This window comes from Lissotriton helveticus, chromosome 7 (assembly GCF_964261635.1).
Source record: "Lissotriton helveticus chromosome 7, aLisHel1.1, whole genome shotgun sequence".
Lineage (NCBI taxonomy): Eukaryota > Metazoa > Chordata > Amphibia > Caudata > Salamandridae > Lissotriton > Lissotriton helveticus.
The window spans coordinates 926,389,011-926,411,913 of record NC_136068.1 but is presented as its reverse complement, the minus strand read 5'-3'; the positions used below and the strand labels follow the sequence as shown (position 1 = coordinate 926,411,913).

The 22,903-nt window shown below is 44.3% G+C and overlaps 1 long non-coding RNA gene across 1 annotated transcript in view; it reads right to left on the bottom strand.

The window, feature by feature from the left end:
- Nucleotides 1–300: 300 nt before the first annotated feature.
- LOC144767138 (uncharacterized) overlaps nt 301–22,903 on the bottom strand; it is a 342,956-nt gene continuing 320,353 nt past the window's right edge. Inside the window, exon 3 of the long non-coding RNA XR_013598075.1 lies at nt 301–400. This is a non-coding gene — a long non-coding RNA (uncharacterized LOC144767138). The remainder of the gene's footprint in view (nt 401–22,903) is intronic.

Here is a 22,903-nt window from a genome sequence, read left to right as displayed (position 1 = left end):
CCGCCTGCGATGCCAGTGATATTTTCCCACAGATGTTTGCTTCATCATCGCAGTAGATTAAAGGGTCCAGCGAACATCGAAATCCTAATCCCCTGCACGGATATCCCGCCATCACAAGCCGTGCTCAGCCTTAACCTTTAACAGATGGCTAAGCTCCTACAGAATTGATTACATTTCACTGCACACCGTTTTCCTTGTAATACTGATTTTTTTAATTACCACAGAAGGGGATTACATCTTAGACAGCCGGATAAACATTCATTCTATTTCGGTTCAGATAAATAAATAAGCAAAAACTCAGTGCTGTTCAGAAACGATTTCCAGGGACTCGTTTCAGCAGGGGGTGTTTCCATATTTCTTGTTTCAATGTGCCTGTAATCCCAAGGAATTTGAATCTGCCCTAAATGAAAGAAAGACGAGGCCCAAAGGCAGGATTTAAGATGTGACTCACACTGGAAACACATAAGAAGGATATGAACGTGCTAATATGGGGTGGTATGCATACAATTCAGTGTTCCCAAGTGCGCTTTTATTTACCCAGATGTTTGCGTTGAGTTTTTGAGGAAAAATCTGTCTAAGGTCCCATAAGGTCGTCATTAGATAGCCAATGGCGGTAAGCAAACATATAGGAAGCAGCTTGGAATGAGTAAAGTCCTCGGTCTCGAAGCCGTGTCAATGCTACGATACGGCAATACTATACCATATTGGCCCAAGAACAGGCATATTCAATTTAGGTCCCTCAAGTGCCGCATCCAGGCCTGATGTTTAGATTAATCACTACGTAAATGAGTTCCACTTAGATTTCTTGCATGTTTGTACTTATTAAGGGCATTCTCAACACCTGGGATGGATCTGGCCTACCTGGACCTATGTTTGACCTCTGTCCCTTGAACATTCTAATATGGCTACGTTGGCACTGAAAAGGGAACGACGTACGTCAATGCACCAAATATCTATTCACTGCATAGTATTAGGAAACACATTACTTTCGTACCTTGAACCTTTTCCGGTTGTAGTTGATGGTGGATGGGATTCGCTATCAAGGGGCATATTTACAATAGAAGTGGCGGAGTGTGGCGTTAGCTTTCTTGGCTTAATGCCGCCCTTCGTCCCTTCTGAAACACAGGGCTGCACCACATTTACAGCAATATGGTGCAGACCTGTGTTTCCTCCTGCTCTGGTGCTAGATTTAGCTGCCTAGCGCCAACACAGGCACCCTTGCACCATAGTGCTAGGATGTTTGTGTTGCAGGGGAAGATTGTTTATGTGCAGGAAGGTGTCCCTTCTTGCACATAAACAATCTTTAAATTGTGTTTTGTAACTTCTATGTGTGCTGCTTAATGCAGCACACACAGAAGTTGCAAAACTTCATTTTTTAATGATTGTTTATGAGCAGGATTGGACACCTTCATGCACATAAACAATCAATGGTGTTTTGTTGCTTCCATGTGTGCTGCACAACACATCAAAAACTAGGAGAAATTAAATATTTCTTCTCGTTTCGCCAGGTAAGTCAATTTTGGCGCTGACCCTATTTACTCCACCCTTGTAAATATGGGGCAGCATCAAAATCAATGGGTGTTGCAGCGGAACACCCACCACAACAACCATTCCCCTCCCCTTTCACGCTAAGCATAGCGTGAAAGGGTGCCTTATTTACAAGAAGGTGTTAAGCCACTTTAAGTGGCTTAACGCTGGCTTGTAAATATGGCAAAGCCCCTATCCCCACCACAAAGTCGTGAAAAGTGACGTTGTAGAGGCGCTAAGGGCTTGTAAATATGCCCCCTAGTGTGGTGTACTTCAACACTTTAAGCACTTAAAGTTCTTCTAACTTTACTTTCACACACTGGTTTCAAACAGTGATGGGCAATTTTTGGTTTTGACTCAGAGGAGGGATAATAGGGGAATGGGATGGTGTTAGAAGTGACACCCATTGTGATAATCTTCATACTTCTTGCCTTGACCCCCTCCTATTTTGCTGAATTTATTTTTGTTGGCTGTAGTGTTTAAAACACTTTACCCTTACTAACCAGTGCTAATGGGGTTGTGTTCTCTCCCTAAAACAAGGAACAATTGGTCTACGCCTATCTGGCACATTTAATTCACCTGTAAGTCCTTAGTCAATGGTACTACATATACCCAGGGTCTGTAAATTAAGTGCCATCAGTTCTTTGTAACACAAGACTACATGGAGCTTTGTCAAAGAGAGGGAAAACCTTTCCAGATCCTGATGCGGGGGTAATATAGGGAGTCCCACCACTTCAAAGACTGGCATCACGTATAAATATTGGACTTCTTGAGCTACTCATTAGATTACTTCTGGACCTGTGGAAGACTCAGAAGAATGAGTGCCGTGTTGCTGGAAGGACTGCCCTACTGCCTTCATGCCGTACTTTGCAAAGGTACATTTTCAGCTGGATTAACCTGATACCTGTATGCGCTTCACGCTTCATTGTGGTTGGCCTGAACTTGTGACTTTCCCCTGGTCTACCACTTCCAGATGACCGTGAGTTGTGCTTTGTGCTTTTAGGCACTGTACTTATCTAAAAACTTTGAAAATGCATATCTCTGATTCTACTGATTGGATTTATGTCATTGTGTTATCATTTTCTTTATTGAATTGTACACAATTTTTTCTAAATTGGTTTGGGACTTGTCTTGTGTTCTCACTTTATTACTGTTTGTGTGATGCATTGCCTCTGAGTTAAGCCTGAATGCTTTTGTGCCGGGATTGTGATTGTTGCTTAAGTAGGGTTTTTATCCCTCTCAGCCAATAACCCCATTTTCAGAGGGGTACAATTTACTATTCCCGACTCCAGTATGTGCAACAGGAGGGAAAGTGTTGGATATTGAAGGAGTGAAATTTACTATTCTCACTCCAAATAGCATAAGAGTAGGGATACTTTGAGGAAATAGAATTTATTATTCCCACACTGTCTTTGCAACAGAAGGGAAAGCTTTGGATTTCAGATGGATAACCTTTTCTATTCCTACTCCAAACAGTGCAACAGTAGGGATGCTGTTGGACTTTAGAGGAGTAAAATGTACTATTCCCACTCTAATCTGTGAAAGAGTAGGGAAAGGCTTTGGGTTTCTGAGGGGTGAGAGTTACTATTCCCACTCCAAATAGCTGAGCAGTAGGTAAAGTGCTGAATTGCAAAGAGGTTACCTAAATGCTTCAAATCTCTTTATTCAAAATTGCCAGATAATGTAATACAGGAGCGTTGCAATGCATAGCTCAATGTGGAGTTATGAGGTCCGTGGCATTAAATTATAACAAATAAAGTGATTCTCACACCCGTGTCCCCCGCAGCCACCCCAAACGTACTCAACTCAGCATATTACTCCTAGTGAAAATAAGTTAACAACACAATACATACCACTAAGAGCCATATCTTGATTGGGTAGTAGGGACAAACTCAGGCAAGCAAAGTATGCTGAGATATTTAGGACAAGTTAATTACCGGAAGTCTTTCAAGCAGAGAACCAGGTAGGGATGCCATAGTTCTCCAAAGTATGCACCTTGATTGGCAAGAAATAATGTGATCTTTTCCATGACAAATATGTTCCAAAATTGATGGAGCCATCTCCATCAATGTGTATATGTGTCGACCCCCACTGTACGAGAATGTTCTGAACAGTTGCACCCAAAGCCAATTCTATTGGTCTCCCTCGCCTAGATTTTAATGGAGAAGTATGTGGATTAGATAGAGCCAGTAGCAATAAGAGGGAAATCTGAGAAGTTGTGTGTCAATATGCAAGTCGATATCATCGATTACTTGAGTCCAGTAATTTAGATTTTAAGGGCAGTCCCATAGTAGGTGTACCAAAGTAGCCCTGGCTCCACACCCCTGCCAGCAGTCTGATCTTTGCTCTGGCTTGGCTCTGTGTAAGCGTACTGAAGTGAAGTACCAATAGGTAACCACTTTAGTGAGTGTTTCTGTAAGGGCTGTATTACATGCTGTGTGCCTTGCTCTATAATTTATCTCTCCCATTCCTTTGAGGTCAACTGCCTACCAATTTCTGCTGCCCATCGATTTTGACTTGACTTAAACACATGCCTAGTGGGCTTGTTCAAGAGGGCATATAATTAAAAAATAAGCAGTTTGACGGAAGTCTTACGGATCATCCATTTCTCATAGGGTAGGGAGTGAGGTGTCTCTGAGGATCAGATCTGTTGTCTGGGTGCAATAGTCAATGATGCAGCTGCAAGTAAGGTAAGCGTTCAGTCCCTGGAACCGCAAAGACTGAGCGTAATTTATTAAATGTAATCACAACCTCTTCATCAATCATGTGGGCCTCTGAGTAACAGCCTGTCTGATGCTTTTTGGCAAATGTTCCTGGGCCCAAACCAAGAAATGAGTCTGGGTTGCCAAACAACAGTATCAAAGGAGAGGGGAAGGATGTAAGGTCACATTTGATACTGGTCTGATCCCAGACTTCCATGGTCACTTTCGTGATGGGGGAAAGTATGGGCTTTTGTGGATGTGCATTTCATTAAAAAAATGTGTTTTCCACAAAGAGGAACCCCCCACTGATCTATCCGGGAACAACCAGTGTCTTTCAGATTCGCCCCTGTTCCATTCAAATAAATAACGTAATTGACCTGCTTGATAAGATAATTGGAGGTTCAGAATACCAAAGCCTCCAGCATGAGGCGAGAGGTAGCTAAGCCCTTTTCTCATACATGGTCTCTTCCCTCACCAAACAAACTTATGCAATTGTGCTTGCAATTTAGATATTATCCCTCTCGGGGTGTCAGAGGGAGCATTTAAAAGATGCAGAGAACTTTAGATAGAATAATAATTTTAAGAGTTGTTATTCTCCCAAGCCATGACATCTGACAATACTTGCAGCGGGATAAAAAAGTTTTAATTTGTCTGTAAAGTGTAAGGTAAGTGAGTGTGGAGATTATCTGAGTGGAAGAGGCCAGTTGAATTCCAGAACAGGGAGCAACCACCTTTGACCACTGTATAGGTTATTGTGCCGTAAAATGCGACACCAGGGCAGAGGACAACGACAGATTAAGAGCAGGGACTGAGTCTCTAATTCAGTCAAAAAGGCCGGGAGGGCTGTGGCAGATTTGTCAAGAGTCACAAGCACATCATCAACTAATATGGTATGCTGTTCTCCACCGAAAATAGTCCCAGTGATCTTGGAGTTATCAGAAACTTTTTGAGCTAAGGGCTCCATATAGAGTCAAATAACAGAGGAGACAATGAGCACCCCTGTCATGTGCCTCTGCTGATATGAAAGGAGTGGAAACTTGGGCATTCACTCTAACTCTCGCCAAAGGTTGCCTATAATAATTCAGCACCAACGTCCGGAATTTCTCTCCAAATCCAAAGTGGACCCAAACCTGCTCCAGAAAAGGCCAATGGATTCTAACAAAGGGCTTTTCGGTGTCAATTGCCAGAATCAAAATCTCTCCCATAGATCTCGTAGCTTTCTCTATAATATGTAGTATGCGTTTAGTGTTGTCTCGAGTTTGTCTCTGGAGAATTAATCCTGTTTAATCCGGGTCAATGATAGCTGTAATATGAGGGCTTAATCTACTGGCTAAAATGCTGGTGAATAACTTAATCTCTATGTTTAAGAGAGAGATTGGTTGATATGAGCTGCACTGTTGTTTGTCTTTGCCAGGTTTAGAGATGACTACTACAGAGGCGGTCAACATCGAAGCGGGGATGCATCCAGGGGTGACAGCGAATCAATCCAGTCAGTATGGGGGCAAGAGTATGACAGAATGTTTTATAGAAGCTGACTGGGCACCCATCTGAGTCAGGGGATTTCAAATTTTTCTGTCAGGGCAAGGCCGAAATTACTTTCTCCAAGCGAATGTTGTCCTCCAGTGCAGTCGCCTGGTCAGGGAGAGGTGGGCCGTGTGTGCTTTGTGAAGATACGTGGCACAGTCAGCGGGGTCAAGATGTTCCCCATTGAATAGCTCTGAGTACAAATCCCTGAATGCATCTGCTATTATTTGTCATCAGTATATCCTGTTGTCTGAGGTATGGAGTGAGTACACTCCAGCTGCTGCTTGTTGTTGAACACGTAGTCTATTGTCCAAGAGGCGGCCGCTCTTATCCCCTGTGACATAAAAGGAGTGACAGAGGTGGAGAGCCGTATATTCAGCCTTGTAAGATCTATGCTAGCTAATTGTGAGCATAGAGCCATCAGTTGACGCCAAACTCTTGGCGCGCCAGTGTGCTGATGGATGCACTCCAGTTCTTTCACCTGATAGATGGTCTCTTTTTCCTTTTCACAGTTTATTATCTGCGCCTGATATAGCAATGAGTTCCCCTCTTGTAACCATTTTTAAAGCTTCCCTTAGCGTAGCAATAGAGACCTCTAGGATGTTATTTAGTTCTAGATAATTGGTTATGGCCTGGTGTATCTGTTTCACCACTTCTGGGTGCCACAGTTTTCTTTCTCTTATCCACCATGTCCATGCAGGATGTTCCATCGGGGAAAGCTTTATTGTGAGTGATACCGCTGCGTAATCTGACACTACAGCTGGGAGTATCTCTGTTTCAGAGATTAGTTTGTAAATATCTTTCATCCCAAGTAGGTAATCTAGTTTAGCATAAGCTTCATGTGCGCGGGAGAAAAATTAGTATTCATGTGTGTTTGGGTGGAACACCCTCCAGGCCACTCCCTCCAGGAGGATACTTTTACTATTCTTAGTACAGTCTGAACAAGAGTAGAGAAAGTATTTCAGTTCAAAAACATTACATATATACGCAACAATGAATGTAGAAAAGATATTAAACTCTATTATGATTCATTAGTACTACTGTAGTTATTTTCTTATCGGCACCTCGATAATACAGCAGTGCCGAAGTGTGTCTTCTATGTTCATGACAAGTTAGCATTTAGGTATTTAATTTTTGTATAGGATCATTATTATGTGTTCTCCAATTTGGACATTTATGGTATGTCTAGTTGCTGATTATTATTGAACTAATGATTGTGTGAATCATGCTACGAGGGCCGACCAAATACATTCAAGTGGTTTTTTTAAGTCCATCATCAGAAAATCAGCAGCTCCTTCACCTCCAAATGAGTCAAGGAGACATAGGTTTAGTGGACTAGGAGCAGCAGAAGTATGCAACAGGGTTGCCACCCTGCCAACCCTTTAATGACCCTGTAAGTGTGCACCTGCAAAGTTTCCCACAACATGCAGGGAGCACATCAGTTTTTCCACTCTGCACACACTGACTAGCTCCAACTGCCCATTCATAAAGGTTGCTGAGCATGCCTGTATATAGGCCAGCATATAGTGATGTTTCCCTGGAGTTCCCTTTCCGATGATGCACTAATTGTTCAGTGTTGAACAGCATGGCACATTAGTTGGTTCTAGTATCCCTTGTAAATTTCAACCTGGTCATTTTGGTGGTCTTTCCACACATATTAACAAAGAGCTGTATCCCTGTCCCACAAAACATCTCTTAAATGTACTGCTCTACTACCTATCTGGGGCTATACATTTATTAGAAGCCAAGGAAGATTTACTCTGTCGGGGGTTTCTTACTTTTATATAGTCTACAACAGTGGTTCCCAAACTTTTGACTCCTGAGGACCCCCATTGAGTCACCACTGGAAGCCGGGGACCCCCAAGCAATTTGTATGAGTTAAATTTCAAATATTAAAACAGTAATAAAAAAACAAAAACATACGTGTTCACACAAAGCAAATACTCAAAGTTCTAAGGATTTTGGGGCCAGATGTACGACCATTTCATTTAGCACCTAGCAATTGGCGACACAATGCAAGTGGCAAATTGCGAGTCGCTAAATGAAATGTACAACAGTGTGTTTAACACTGTTTGGGATTCCCAATGGGGTCGCAAATTGCGGGGCTCATTAATATTAATGCGCCTCTCGCAATTTGCAAGCCCATTGGAAATGCCCGCCCTCCCAGGGATGGTGGCCTGCTGGGCTCAGCAGGCCACCATGTCTGGGACTGCTTTTAACCCCTTCAGCGCTGATGACAAAGCCAGCTCGTCATGGGCGTTACCTGTGCTACGCGGATGACGAGCTGGCTTTGTCACGTTACGCGCGATTTTCAAATTTCAGCGCACAGCGGGAAAACCCGCTAGCGCGGTAGAGGTTAAATAAAGCAGTTTTTAAAAAATGCAGCCCGTTTACCATGCATTTAAAAAAAAAAAATGAAACGTTTTAGTTTCATTTTTTAAGGTCAGGCAGAGGTCCCTGGGACCTCTGCCTGCCCTTAAAAAATAATTTGCATTACCATCTACTTGAAGTAGGTGGTAATTGCAAGTGTTTTGCGACCGAAAAGCATTTGTACATGGTTTTGAGACTCGCTATTTGGAAGGGAATGACCCTTCCAAATAGCAAGTTGAAAAACCTATTTAGCGAGTCACAAACAAATTGCGACTTGCGAAATAGGCTATGTACATGGCCCAATAGGTTTTTGCATGCGCAAATGGGTTCACGAACCCATTCGCGCATATAAAAACGGATTGTACATCTGGCCCTTAGTATTTTATATTGAAGGAACAGCCCCTCTGTCACATGGATTTCATTTGTTTTATAGCATCTCTTATACCATTGTAGGATGTCAGAGCACTTTACATCACACACATATACAGACATTGAATCATACATGTAAATCAGTGTGTATATAAAATATTACATAAGGTAAAGGGGACTACAAGGATTACATGTCATTCATACTGGTAGGCATTTTTAAACAGTGCTTGGTCTGGAAAAGCACAAACTCAGGATTCAGAACATAACACAGTGGCTAGTAACATTAAAAATGTATTTTCGCCCAAATAAATCTTTTTAGCAGCATCAGGATAATGAATAAGTGGGAAAAAACATAAGTTACTAACTGGTACCATGCAGTTTGCAAGCAGCTCTTTGATGACAGTTTATAGGCCCCTCTGCTAGATTACGATTGCCACTTATGAAGTGCACAGTAACAAAATAATCTGTGACAAAAGTAGTAACCACGAACCTATGCACATAAAATACTGCTTTTCTGAAATGCATGTTACACGTTCTTTGCAGTAGGCACATTAACCCTCTGTGCTACATTAGTTAAGTCAAAGCTGCCACTGAACACAACTCGCCTCCCTCTCCAGCAGGTACATTAATCACTGGCATTATGTTGACACTTTTATTGTTGCTGGAAAGCTGCTAATTACACAAGAAACTTTTCTGGGCTTTTAAAACTGCTGCCCATGGACCCCCTGGGAATGTGTCACGGACCCCTGGGGGTCCGCGGACCACAGTTTGGGAAACACTGGTCTACAACATTTAAATTTTCAATTTTAGAATTATATCTTTTCTATGTTTCAGTGTATTGCTTGTTTGTGCCGGTCTACTCTTATGATGTACTTTGTAAATATACAAAATCAAAGGAAGGAGAGATGAGAGGTTTGTTAAGAGTTGTTTACCCCGTCCCAGGTCCAATTCGATATCAAAAGAAAGTTAAACCCCACATTTCATAAGAAAATCTCCCTGGTCTCACCCAAGAGAAATGTTTCTTTTTGTAAAGGAACGCTCAGTCACTAGTGTTTCTAGTGGCATGCTTCATCCTCGAGTTCACCCCGATACATGATGTATCAGGGAGTGCTGTAACCTCGACCTTCAAGGGAGCACTGATATGGCTGAGGATCTAAAGTATGAAATTGTCTATACGGTGAATATAGTCTGACTTTAATAAGGGTCCATTCGGCAAGGTTAAAAACGTAAGGTGATGCTCATGAGTTCCAATCACTCTAGCATCTATGGTTAGTATGTTTCAGCCATATCCAGTTCCTGACGACTGGTCTTGCAGCTTTCCTCAGACCAGACCTACACCCCAAAAGCTCCCAAGTTTTTTAGATCACAATTTATTTGTCAGAATGAATTTTGCCCAATCATACTCATGCAATATACACTAATACAAACCAATCTGAGAGGATTTCTCAACTTTTTATGTCTAGGCTGAATCTACACCCAAGGTAAATTCATGAAGTTATTGTTTCCTCCTTGAGAAAGACAGTTGTAGCTCCTTTTGATGAAAGAGTTGGTCTTGTGAAGCTTGATCAGCTTTTCTCATTACTGCAGGCTCCCCAAGAAATTCACCCTCATCTGCTGATCATAACTCATCCAGAGTGGTCAATAGCCATTTTAGAGGGGTTCCAGCGAGTGACACAATTGACCAAAACACTCGGAACAAGCTCAAGACCTAGAGATTCTTTTTGGTTAGAGAAAAACGTCCTTCTTTCTAAGAACATTGCAGAGGGCTAAACACATCATCAAAACAAGGAAAAAATAAATATTCTTCTTCAACACACAATTACAAACCTTTACATTATATTTTATTTCAATGCAGAATATGCAAGAGAAGAAAATTCCAAACCAGAAATCACTACCAAGGTATATTTACAATTTGTGTGTTCGGAGTCTGACTCCTTATGTTCTCTCTGAATCTTTCAAACCAACCAGAAACCCTCACATAGATCTGCGAGAAAGTCCACCTAAATTTAGGTTCCTAGAAAAAAACGACATTTGTAAAATAGGCCTACTCAGATGCAAAACCGGTTATCCATGCCAGAGTAAAACCCCCCTGCCCCCCAAAGAACCTCCAGTGAGGCCCCTAACACCTGCTGGAGAGATGAGCTGGGCAACTGGGGCCTAACCCAGTCACAGACCACATATCCCCCAACCCCAAAGAGACACTAAAATGGAACAACCATCTAAATGGAAGCTTAGTAACAGCCGCCACAGCGTTCTTCCTAGAGGACCAAGTGAAACTGCCAATTCTGTGACTTATTATCTGGAAGATGCCAAGGTGATCAGTAGTGTCAAATGTAGATTTCACATACTATCCAGCCTCCCCCAAAACTGTGCCATATTTGGGCTGAAAACGAGAACAGAGAGTGTACATGGAGTTCGCAACCTTGTGTCAAAACTTGCACCCATTTGGGAGAAGGAAATTGATATCCATGAGACACGTGAGGGATAGACCTAAGATTTTCTGCGGCTTCAAAATTTTTCTCTTCAGGTGCTTCACAGACTCCTCGTTAAGCTCCTTAATAGAGGGCCCACACCCAAGACCTGTCTGAGTATCATATGGGACCATGTCACAGATGGTCTGAATTACATGCTGCAATATTCAGTTCAGCTCAGCTACCAACAGATCAACCAGATGTATGTTGTGCCATATCATTGCCACCAGTGTGTAGGAAATCCAAGACTGGCAAAGGAAGTACCCTTACCTAAATTGTTTTGACAACAAGTGTCAGCTTGTTGACGTGAGGACAATCCATGGTAAACCACCTCATTCTGAAATCAGCATCTCTCTCCTGGCTCAGAAAATATCAGTCAATGTATACTTCTTGAACTCATAACCTGCAAGAGTGTCCACTCATGAAGACATTGTGTAGAAAGAAGACATGTAAAGCACAATGGATAGTGACATTAAGGGAAAACCATTACTAAATGTATCATGTATCTTGTATCATGCTCAAAAAAATCATACCGAGACATCAAAAAGAGAAAAAGGCATATTCTAATGCAAATAGTGCCTATAGAACTTGGACTTCCATCTGCCTATACTCTGAACAATCGTGGGCTCCAAGCTGGACAGTGCACCCGAAATGGTGGCCCCAATGCCAGCTAAAGTATCAGTTAAAGTTTGCTGGGTCAATTCCAGCCTTCACTAGAGCCCTTTTGAGGTCTCTGGAGAACCAGAACCTCTAGATTGGAAACCCATTGTTATGTAGATACATGGTAATCACCACCCAGAAAGGCACACAATGATATATTAACCAAGGACCTTTACTGGGCAACATGTGTTCCCAGGAGCATTATTCAAGACTAAGCGAGCCCCCTTTCTCTGACAAGGTAGCTTTTGAGAAAAACAGAGACAGAGCTGGCTTGCACGACGAGCTACTGCTTCAGAGCACAACTTGACCTAGGGACAGGCCATACTACAGAATCACTAAAAGGATCAGGGAATATGGACCAGACCCTCAAATCATGTTTTAATTCTTCTGACAGCTTGATCCTGTGATGTCTTTATTTAAGGCCATACATATCCTGAGACATGGAACTTGGAGAAATGGTGTCCAGTGCGAATGAAGCGCAGTGCAAAATGCGCCTGAACAACTAACACTTGAAGCTGATGCAACCTTACATGGTGCACACTTAAAGTAGATTGCACACACCAATGGTAGTGTATCAATCCAGTGAAATATAAGGATTGTGATGGGGCCAATGGTCTCTTTTTTCCAGTGGACACCCAATATTGCATGATGGCTTGATTGGTAATTAAGCTCAGGAATGCCCATAATGCCCAGATGCAGGAGGTCCCAGGAACTGAAAGTTATCCAGACAAAAATGAGGAACCACACAGTTTTTGAATGATCCATTCACGAAAAGTACTAGTCTTCTCAAAATAGGAACAGGACACTCTGGAGCTCAAAGGCATGGATTTGTCAAAATTAAATTATTCCTTAATATGGAAGCCGAACAAGTGAAAATAATCAGGGTGAACTAGAAAAAGTCTACCCGTAGATTCAATATGAGCTGTAGCAAGGAAGCCCCTGTTCCCAAAGGCTGGAACATGGTGATAGCCAGGCCCAAACAAGTGTATCCCAAGGAGCATAAAGCAGGATCAATAACATCATTAACAGAATGTCTTCAGGTGCAGAGAAGGTGTGGTTGAGGCAGAATTGCACTGGCTGCTTTTTTGGTACCACGGCCAGCAGAGAGCAGACAAAGCCATCTAATTGAATGGCACCAAATGGACCAGCCACCTCCCCAAACACTCTCCTTCTCAATCTTGCTCCTAGCCACATCCAAATGTGAAGGCAATGGCTGTATGTTCCTTCATGTTGCCTCCCCAACCACACCCTGTGCCGGAGTCCCAAAACTAAAATGAAAACCATGGTATATTAGCTGGGCTCCCTGAAAATCAGGATAAATATTCAAACATAAGGTCATAGTCTGTTAGTTGACCGGTGAAGATGTCTTCACCAATAGTTGCTCTCCCTTCTGTTTTTGAGGACTCTTATCTTTGGCTTTCTTAAAACACTTGAACTCAAGGTGCGCTGGAACTCCCCAACTGAGTAATTATGCAGGAATTTTCAGTTTCCTGATGTGTGAGAGCAGGATTACTTATTAGAGGCCCAACATGCCCCATTATTTTCCTGCTCCCCTGCTGTGACCGAAAGGACTGATAGGTTGACCCTTTCCCTCTCATGTGTCTTAACAAGTAATTAACATCTGTTTGGCTCCAAGCAAAATTAGGGTTGCTTTGTTTTTTTCCTAAATGCTGTATAATATTCTTTCCAGCAATTTCCCCAAAAACTCACCACCTTATTTTGACAGCAACCTAACAGAGGACCTAATAATTCAGGACATGGTTCAGCCAGCACCACATTGGAAATAACATTGCCTTTTATACAATTTGTAAGAGTTTTTCAATCTTGTTTGTGTAACTTATGGGAATACTATTTAGTTTGCATAGACTCATTCTCAATCTGTATCTCAATAATTACACCAAACATTCCAACAAAAAAACATTTCAAATCTTATCCCTAATGTATTCTGAGAAATGCATACCCAGTTGGTCTCTGGGGGGCATAATAGAGTCAAGGCCCAGGTCACCTAAGGGCGTCCACACCATTCTCCTTACCATCCTGTGGAACCATATGCCTGCATAGTTGACACTGTAACCCTACTAACCAAAGGGCATAGCATCTCAGGTTGAGTTCCTGATGGACGCAGCTGGTGGCTAGTTCAACATTTCCTGCAGGAACATGGGGCGAAGAGCAATACACTGCACAGCTACCCGATGAGACCCAACATCTCTTTGGGATTCCCCCTGTGCCAGGTGCTGCTGCTACATACCCTGACCTTAATCACCAAACCCAAGTTGAACTACCTACCTCATGGCTTTGGCGAAACTGTCCTCCTCAGACCATGCCACTGATAAACTACTAAAGAGTGCAGTCAACAACCCCCTGACCTTGGGCAGCCATGGCAGCACAATAGATAAGCTCACCAACAAGTCAGACTGACCGGCCTACGGTGGCCCGGTGGAGCTTCCACTACTACGGGGGCCAAGCATGCCCCCTCCACTGGCGCTGATCTGGCTGCACCTATAGTAACGTCCCTCCAATTATTGCTACCCTGCTGCACCGCCTGCCTCGCCACGTGCAATTGGAGTAAGGCCCGAAGCAGCAGGGGTTGTGCGGTCTGCGTCAAGGGTGGGATGCCTGCGCTAAAAGAAGGCACACTAGTACTACCTAAGCTGAAGACTGGGGTGCAGCCCGCCCTCTCCTCAAACTAGCACCGTCCAGGCTCTCCACAGCCCTGCAGAACTTTGGGCCCTGCCTTCCTTGCCCTCTTAGGGAGGGGTGGAAAAGAAGCCTTGAGAAGAACCCCAGTTATTGTAGGCCACTCCTGCCATCCGATCACCTCATCCCACCAAGAATTGATGCATGTAATAACACCAGCAATTCCTGTCAAAAATGACATACTCTTCCCCCTGTCCCCCTTATCTCGCTTCCAATGGGCAGAGCTGGAGGGAGGAGGGGCGGAGGGTAAGAGGACGACACCAACAAGGCAGAATACACGGGTCTCTAGCTCCACGAATGAGAATGAAGACAGCAAGGGGCGGGCCGGCACAACCTCCCAGCACGGTCAAAGCTGCAGGTACGGGAGATCCATGACACGTGGAGCCTTAAGGCAAAAGACTCCAGTGGCAGGGTGAACAGAAGGAAACAACCCAGGTTCCTCCATCTAAAAAGTGGAGAAGCGACATTGTTCTTTTTTTTTAAGGTAAAGTTATTTATTGAGCCAGCAGCCTGATGCATAAATGAACCTTGCAAATATAAACTGTCAGGTTTAAACTTTACAGACTTGGAATATAATATATGTAAATCACAGTGGGAGAGAATAAGAATTCAAAAAACATTAGCAATGTAAGATGATATAATACACTTTCGAATACAAGAAAGAAAAGGGAGAGAATGGAGATTAGGAGGGAGAAGACGAGGAAAATAAACTAGATTATTAATACAGTTATAGCGGTAGAAGTATCCAAATGCCAAAGCAGTTAAATAGAAACAAAATGAAAGTATACATAGTACAGTATGCAATGCTAGGAATATACAAATTCATAAAGATAGGCAGACATTAAAATATAAATGGTATATTTAGGTGGGAGAAGGGGACAGTCCCCTTGGCAATAAGTGACAACTAATTAGTGAGTGGTAACGAAAGCTGGTGACATTTAATAGATAGCTGAACTGAATCAAACTTGTAGCACTTTAATCTATGGTGATGACATACTAGGTTCCACCAAACTCGAAGAGTAATATTATCTGTGGATTACCAGTTGGAAGAAATAGCAGAGATAGCTATGGAGATCAAGAGATCAGTCAGTTTCCCAAGCATTCTATGAGAATTCCACATTTCGTGTAAGCTGCCCAAAGAAAGTAAATCATGTGAGAGAGGTATGTGAATCTAAGTAATGGCTGTGGTGCGGTTCCATATTAAAACCTGGAAAGTGGACTGGGCTGGACAGGAGAAAAACATGTGGAAATCCGTACCCGAGAGGGTGTGGCATCACTAGGAGATATCCTGACGTGTAAGTTTACGCTTTAAAAGATGGGCAGGAGTGTTAAATAAGTCTGCTGTGGAAAAAAATATAGTGTTTGAGTTAGACTGGCTGTGTGAGCAGTGGGGTGTTTTTGTTCCATATGCCATCCCACAAAGAGATTGGCCAAATGAAGCCAAGATCTGATTCCCATAGTGTTTCTGAAAATGTTTTGGCCTTATGGGGATCTCGTTCTCTAAAAAGTTTGTATATACAGGCTGCTTTAGGGTGAATGGATGTAGTAATCGGATGAGAAGATGAACTGGAACGGGAAGTATCAGGAGCAAAGTTGTGTATGAGAGTATTTTGAACTAGGGTACAGAGTTCATGAAACTGGGCATGCATGTGAGGCAGGAGATTTTAAGTGAATGATATCTTGAATAAGGGAACCTGAGTTATATAGTTGTGAAATAAGGAGGATACCTTTGTTCATCCATACCTTCTAACACATGTCCTACCCCATCTCTTAAGTAAATTATTGTGCCAAATAGAGCTGTTGAGGGGGGACACCTAACGCTAATGCTGTAAGATGTGAAGCTATGGAGTTCCTGTCTGAGCTCTGCCGTCCGGACCCATCTTGAGCGCCACCTACCAATCTTGGCCCCCAAACAACAAGAGGGGTAAGACTCAACGTGCCCCCTAAGCCTCTGATCCAAAACTTGGGTGTCTCGATGACTCACTGCGGGAATGCAAAGGAAACAACTGCAGCACACTGTGAGGCTGCCACTCAAAATGGCAGTGTAGAGAAGACCCCAGCCCTGCCTAACCACCACCAGTTGGACCTACATGAACTCAATCCAGAGAGTGAGGACCTGAGGGGTGGATTTACCGCCGGGGACGTGCATTGATTGCTTCCGGCAGGACCTGATGGGGGAGCAGTGCAGCTTTGTGGAGGCCCGTGGACCTGTGCCAAAGAGGCAGGACTGCAGATGAACTCCCAACTGGGGCTGTTGGCAGACTCTTATGGCATCAATGTTTTGGCAGTAAAGTAACCCTGGATCAACTGGCACCTCTGAAACTAAAAAAACCTAGAATCACTCCCTCAAGGTCGTGGTTCTCTACTGACATTAATGAGGAAAGAAGACACCTCAGATCCCTGGAAAGAACATGGAGGAACAACCCCACCTCGCCCCATTGGGACCAACTCAAGGCAGCACGCAAAAACTATTACATTCATATCAAGAGCAAAAAGTCCTCCTTCTTCTGTTCCACGTTAGACAATGCCAAAAATCGCCCCAAAGAACTCTTCAACATCATTAAGAACCAAACCCCCACTCCAGCAGGAGATAACACAGCGGGATCCAAAACTCATTGCGACAACTTTGCAAGTTTTTTCAATGAAAAAAATCGCTAAAATTGACCGCTCATTCAGCCCGAAGCCTGCCTCCCGCTCAGAAACCTGGAGCCCTGCAACTAACCTCAACCCCACAGTAACCCCATCCATCTGCTGGTCATCCTTCCGGCCAGTCCAGGTTGAAATGATAACCAATCTTATCGCCTCCGCTAAACCCTCTTCGCACTCCCTCGATCAACTGCCCTCGAGACTCACCAAAGAGATGAAGCTCACTCTAGCTCCAATATGGGGCGAAATCATCAACTGCTCCATGAGCGAGGGCTCCATTCCGGACTGCCTGAAAATAGGACAAGTCAATCCACTTCTAAAAAAAACGGGCCTTGACCACATGGACATGAACAACTTCAGACCGGTCTCGAACCTTCCGCTCCTATCCAAAATTCTGGAAAGATGAGTGCTCTCACAATTAACCCAACATCTAGAAAACGCCAATCTACTTGACCCACACCAGTCAGGATTCAGAAAGGGATGCAGCACTGAAACCACAATCCTAAATGTCCTAGATGATCTGCACTTGTCACTCGACTCCAAACAATGTAGCCTCCTCATCCTACTTGACCTATTGGCAGCGTTCGACACAGTGGATCATACCCTGCTACTCAAGGTCCTCCAGGAGAGAGCGGGCATCGAAAAGACGGTCTTAAACCGCACTCAAAGAATAAAGATCAACAGCTTCGAATCAGACCCCCTCCCCATTAGCAGAGGAGTTCCTCAAGGGTCAGTACTCTCCCCTCAACTCTTCAACATTTACATGGAACCCCTCACCTCACTTCTAAGGAACTCCAACATCCCCTTCCATCTCTACGCAGACGATACTCAACTCTATAAGGACATTCACAGACTAAACGATACACTCATGGAGGTCCAACACTGGCTCTCAGCCAACCACCTCAAACTTAATGAAGAGAAAACGGAAGTACTCTTCATTTCAAACAGAGATGAAAACCCCCAAATAGTGGAATGGCTCAAAGCCGTTAATGCCCTCAATGTCTCTCTTGCACCAACGGACTCCGCAAAATCCCTAGGTTCACGCTCGACCCCAAACTGGACATGAAGAAACACATCTCAAAAACCGCCAAAAGTGCGTTCCTGAACTTGAAACTTCTCTACAAAATCAAACCTTTCCTCCCCCCTAAAGACCTGAAACAGGCCACCCAGGCATTAGTGCTCTCCAGAATTGACTATGGCATCGCAGTGCTGACTGGAACAGCCAAATCGCACTTGGGACCTCTCACCTCCACCCTCAACGCAGCAGCAAGAATGGTCACAGGAACAAAAAAATATGAGCACATCTCCCCGGCACTCAAGGAACTGAAGTGGCTCCCGATAGACCAACGAGCCAACTTCCGCACAGCTTGCCTCACACATAAAGCCCTGCATACAGGCAAACCAGAATACCTGGCCTCAAAACTCAAAAGGGCCGGTCAATCCAGGAACATCAGAAGCTCTAACACACTCCTACTCATCCCTCTGAAATCTCAGAAACACAAAACCGCGAATAAATCCTTTGCGGGCAATGCCCCAAGGATATGGAACTCCATCCCCCCCACATCAGAATGACCACCTCCTTCCCGCAATTCAAGACGCTACTCAAAGCCCTCTTCCTAGAGCGCTCTGGTTCGTAGTGAGAACCCCACACCGGACTGCGAAAGGCCGCCTTCTCTTTGAACTCAGAGCCGGATGATTCGCTCCTGATCTCCGTCCCGTAAGCCGATCAAGATGTTGATGTACTGTCTTTATGCCCGCCTGTGCGCATTGTTCTATTATTGCATATGTTTCTTTGATGTGAAGCGCTCTGATACCCTCGGGTCCAGCCAGCGCTATACAAAACTTCAATAAATAAATTTTAAAAAAGTAAGTGCGGCCACCCCTTACATTTAACCTCTCAGCTGAGGTCCCCTCGGTCATACGGCAAATTGCAAGCTGTGCGCGCGGAGCTCGTTGTGAAAGCACACTTGATCCTATATTGTCTTGGTGTTTCATCGCACTGTAGGATGTGCAGCAGGATTGGAGGACACACCAATATGGCCTCGGTGTGGCATGCTGTGCTGAGTGATGGAGAGGTAACCTCCAAGAAAACCCTGTTTGTTGAAAGCCCGATGGGAATATTACTTGTAAATCATGCTGTGCCCTACAGGGGAACCTGCTGTTGACCCCCCTCTCCCTCCCCAGAGCTAATGGTTTTGGAGCAATACAAGAGGGTGCAAGGGCATTGCGCAGATATTATACCCTCATAAGCCATATTGATACTGGATATACCCTCCTGCACGGCAGACGGCACCCGTACATAAGACTATCTACTGTCATGTTCCCTGGCAAACATGGCATTTGATACTGGGACAACAAGAGCACTCAATATGTGTAAAGACTAACTAAATACCACTACAGGAGAAATCTTGCCTCCAGAGCTTGAACTACTGGCTAATTGAGCGAGTGCCTAAGCGCCTTACATAGCTACTCCACTGGTGAATGGCTTATACAGGACATCTAATGGTGCAACAACTGGTGAGAGCAAGAGCACCGACTTACTGTCACTGAACATATAGTCCTACTGACGGCTGTACCTCCTGGAGTCACTGCCAAACAGAGGGAAGCGGAGGGTCCCCCCCCATTGCTTATTACTGCCCCTCAGGCCCATTGGACAAATCACTACACCTCATTGCCTGAGAGCCTAAGAACCTGGCCACTACAACATTATGGGGTGACAGACTGTCCAGGCTCTTGAGCTTTTTATGACCAGGCACGCAGCACTGAGCATCAGCTGCCATCAACACTAGCATTACCTACGGTGTACTTGAGCCTGCTCTTGCCCTACACCTGGGGGGGCCATGCCACAATGGATAAATACTCCAAGAAAAAAGACTCCAGTGATCCTTGCCTGACCCAGGAACTTCCTCCTGCCACCTCAGAAAACATGTCCTTAACAGGAGACCCTCACAAGACGGACACAGTGGTGTGACCCTGGACACCATATTACATGTGATAACTGCGTCACAGGAAGCACTCGAACTCAGTAACAGACTTGGGATTGCTGAGAGACAATCATAGGTGATTAGCGGTGAGAGACAACACCACTGAGCGAACACTGGATGACCTCACTACTGAGATAACCGCTATGCGGTAAAGAATGTCGAACATTGAGAACAGGGTAAAGACACTGGAAATCAGAGCAGATGATGCTGAGATCAGAGCAAGATGGAACAACGTTTGAATTATTGGCCTGCCAGATCGTATTGAGGGACCAGGTGCCGACATAACTAATTTCTTTGAGACATGGCTCAGCACCGAAATAGCCCCTGAAGGCCTCTCTCCATTTTATGTGCTCGAGCACACCCATCGTATGCCTTTCCACCCTCCACAGCCCAGAATACCTCTGTTGCACAGTTTCTGACAATAACACAATATTACTCACATTAGACTGGCATAGAGATCATCCCCAAATCCCAGAATGGGGCAAGCACGTGGAGACACTAGAGGTCCCAGTGTTTAGGTAATCCATAGGTAAAGCTATGAAACTATTTATAGACAACGCTCCCTCGAATGCATCCTCTCTGACTCAGTGGAATGCTTTTAAAACAGTGATCAGAGACAGGTGTATTGCTGAAGTGGTGGAAGTCTGACATACTTTAATACACTATATAAAGACCCAAGAATCAGCTATGAGAGACCTGGAGAAGGCATGCCCTGGGAACCCAGGGTGCAACAACAGCTGATAGATGTGAAAGAGCTACTTGCAGCACGCATAGAGAAGCTCAGATGCTTCAACCATCATGAATATATCACCTGGGTTCATGTTGAGCGAGATAAAGTGTGAACAATGCTGACATGGCTTTCTGACCACTCACTTAGGAGTAACTTATTATTAGAGATAGAATCCACTGCTGGAGAGAGCCTCTATGGACAGAACGAAATCAACCAAAGGTTTGAAGGCTACTATACAACCCTACATGCCCCCCTCCTTTGTACTGCCATTAGGAACCTTGACAGCTATATGGGGCCTGAAGAGTTGCCACAGTTGGATGTGGAGGCCACTGAAGAGCTGAGAGGCCCCAAAACCTTGCAAGAAGTGCACACTACTATTAAGTCCATTGGCTTGGGGCAAAATACCTGGTATTAATGGCCTACCAGTTGAGTTCTATGCTGCATAAGTGGAGGAGCTGGCTCCCAATTTGGTTAACTTTTATGCCGCTGCTTGAGAAGCCGGTAGACTACCAACTACTACTGGTGAAGCGTTAGTAATTCCCCTACTGAAACCAGATCCGTCCGCTCATGAGGTTAAAGCATATTATCCATTATCAATGCTGAATATGGACTATAAGATTTTGAGTCACATATTAACCACCTATGTCCACACTCATACATACTGACCAAAATGGATTCATCCTGGGGTGAAACACAGGACTGAATATTCGCAGGCTCATCTCCATTATGGAGACTGCTTACCCCGAAGAGCAGGGATAGTCTCCATCAACATGGAAAAGGTTTTTAAAAGCCTACGATGGGACTACCTGTACCAGGTGATGGACAAGCTGGGGTTGGGAATGAGTTTCATCCAGTGAACCAGACTCCTCTACATGAGACACACCATGTGGGTTCACACTGGCAGGATAATATCTTACTCCTATGTGGTGGGGAGGGAAACCAAACAAGCCTGTCTCCTCTCCCCGCTATTGTTTGCCATTGCCATTGACATTGAACCACTAGGTAGTAGGGCAAAAATGGGGACATTCTTCTGGGGTTTAGAATGGCGAGAGCTCACCCACAAAATTGCACTATATGCAGATGATATGCTCCTGCTCCTCAATGATGTGGAGGAGGATTTGTAAGGGGCAATCTCATTGTTGGAACAATTTGGCAATAATTCAGGCCTCTGCATTAATTGGCATGTGTTTTCCCTAAGGTACCAAATGCCAAGAACACAAAACCTGTGTGAACTCTTCTGGGAAGGATCCTAAATGAAATACCGAGTGGTCAAAATTTACCATAATCACTGAGACACTCTTGATGGCAATAATGGGGCTCCTATCTGGGCTTTCCACAGCTGTGTGGGTTTCTGTAGGACTCTTCCTTTATTAGTAGCGGGACAAATCGCGGGTCCGGACATGGTGGCCCTCCTCCGCTTACTTTCTTTTTTCTCTACACTCCTGCGTGTCACCCCTGCAAAATGTTTACATAGTTGAACTAGCTATTGGTTGAACTCGTATGAGGAGAATTTAGGTGCAGAGCAGCACTAACTAAATTGCCCAGACCTACATCTGACGGGGATTAGCAGCACCCTATTTCGAAGCCTACTATCGGGCAGCCAAAATCCAGTGGTACAATTAATGGCTTAACTCACAATTGCACCCCGAGGCGGATGTCCCAATTGGAAACCCAGGTCTCCACGCATTATCCCAGATCCTCCTGACTCCAAACGCCCTATTGTAGGGGGATCCTTGGTGCTCTGGGCTGTACAGTGCTGTTGGCAATGCTGCTTGGAACATACCCAAACCCGCCTACCTTACTCACCAGATAGTCCACTGTAGAGCTTTGAGGTCATAAACAGAACAGGGGCATGGAGGGGATCAATGAAGTGGGCAGCATTTGGTATAACTCGAGTGATGGACCTTTACAGAGATGGTACATTGCTGTCATTTGAAGCTCTTTCGAGACCTTTGAACTACCCCGGGGACAATTTCTGCTGCACCAAGCGGCAGTAGTGTCACTGCGGAAACACTGGAGAACCGGAAAGGTAAAACCCCCCCTTCATCTAAGTAGCTGAGTCCTTCATACAGCAACTGGCAAAATCCGAGCAATCACTATCCTATATCAAGCACTAAGGATGAATATAAATACACCTCTAGAGGATCTGCGTAGAAGGTGGAAGCAAGACATAGCTCTCCCGATCACAGACACAGATTGGGCTACAATACTAGCTAACATCTA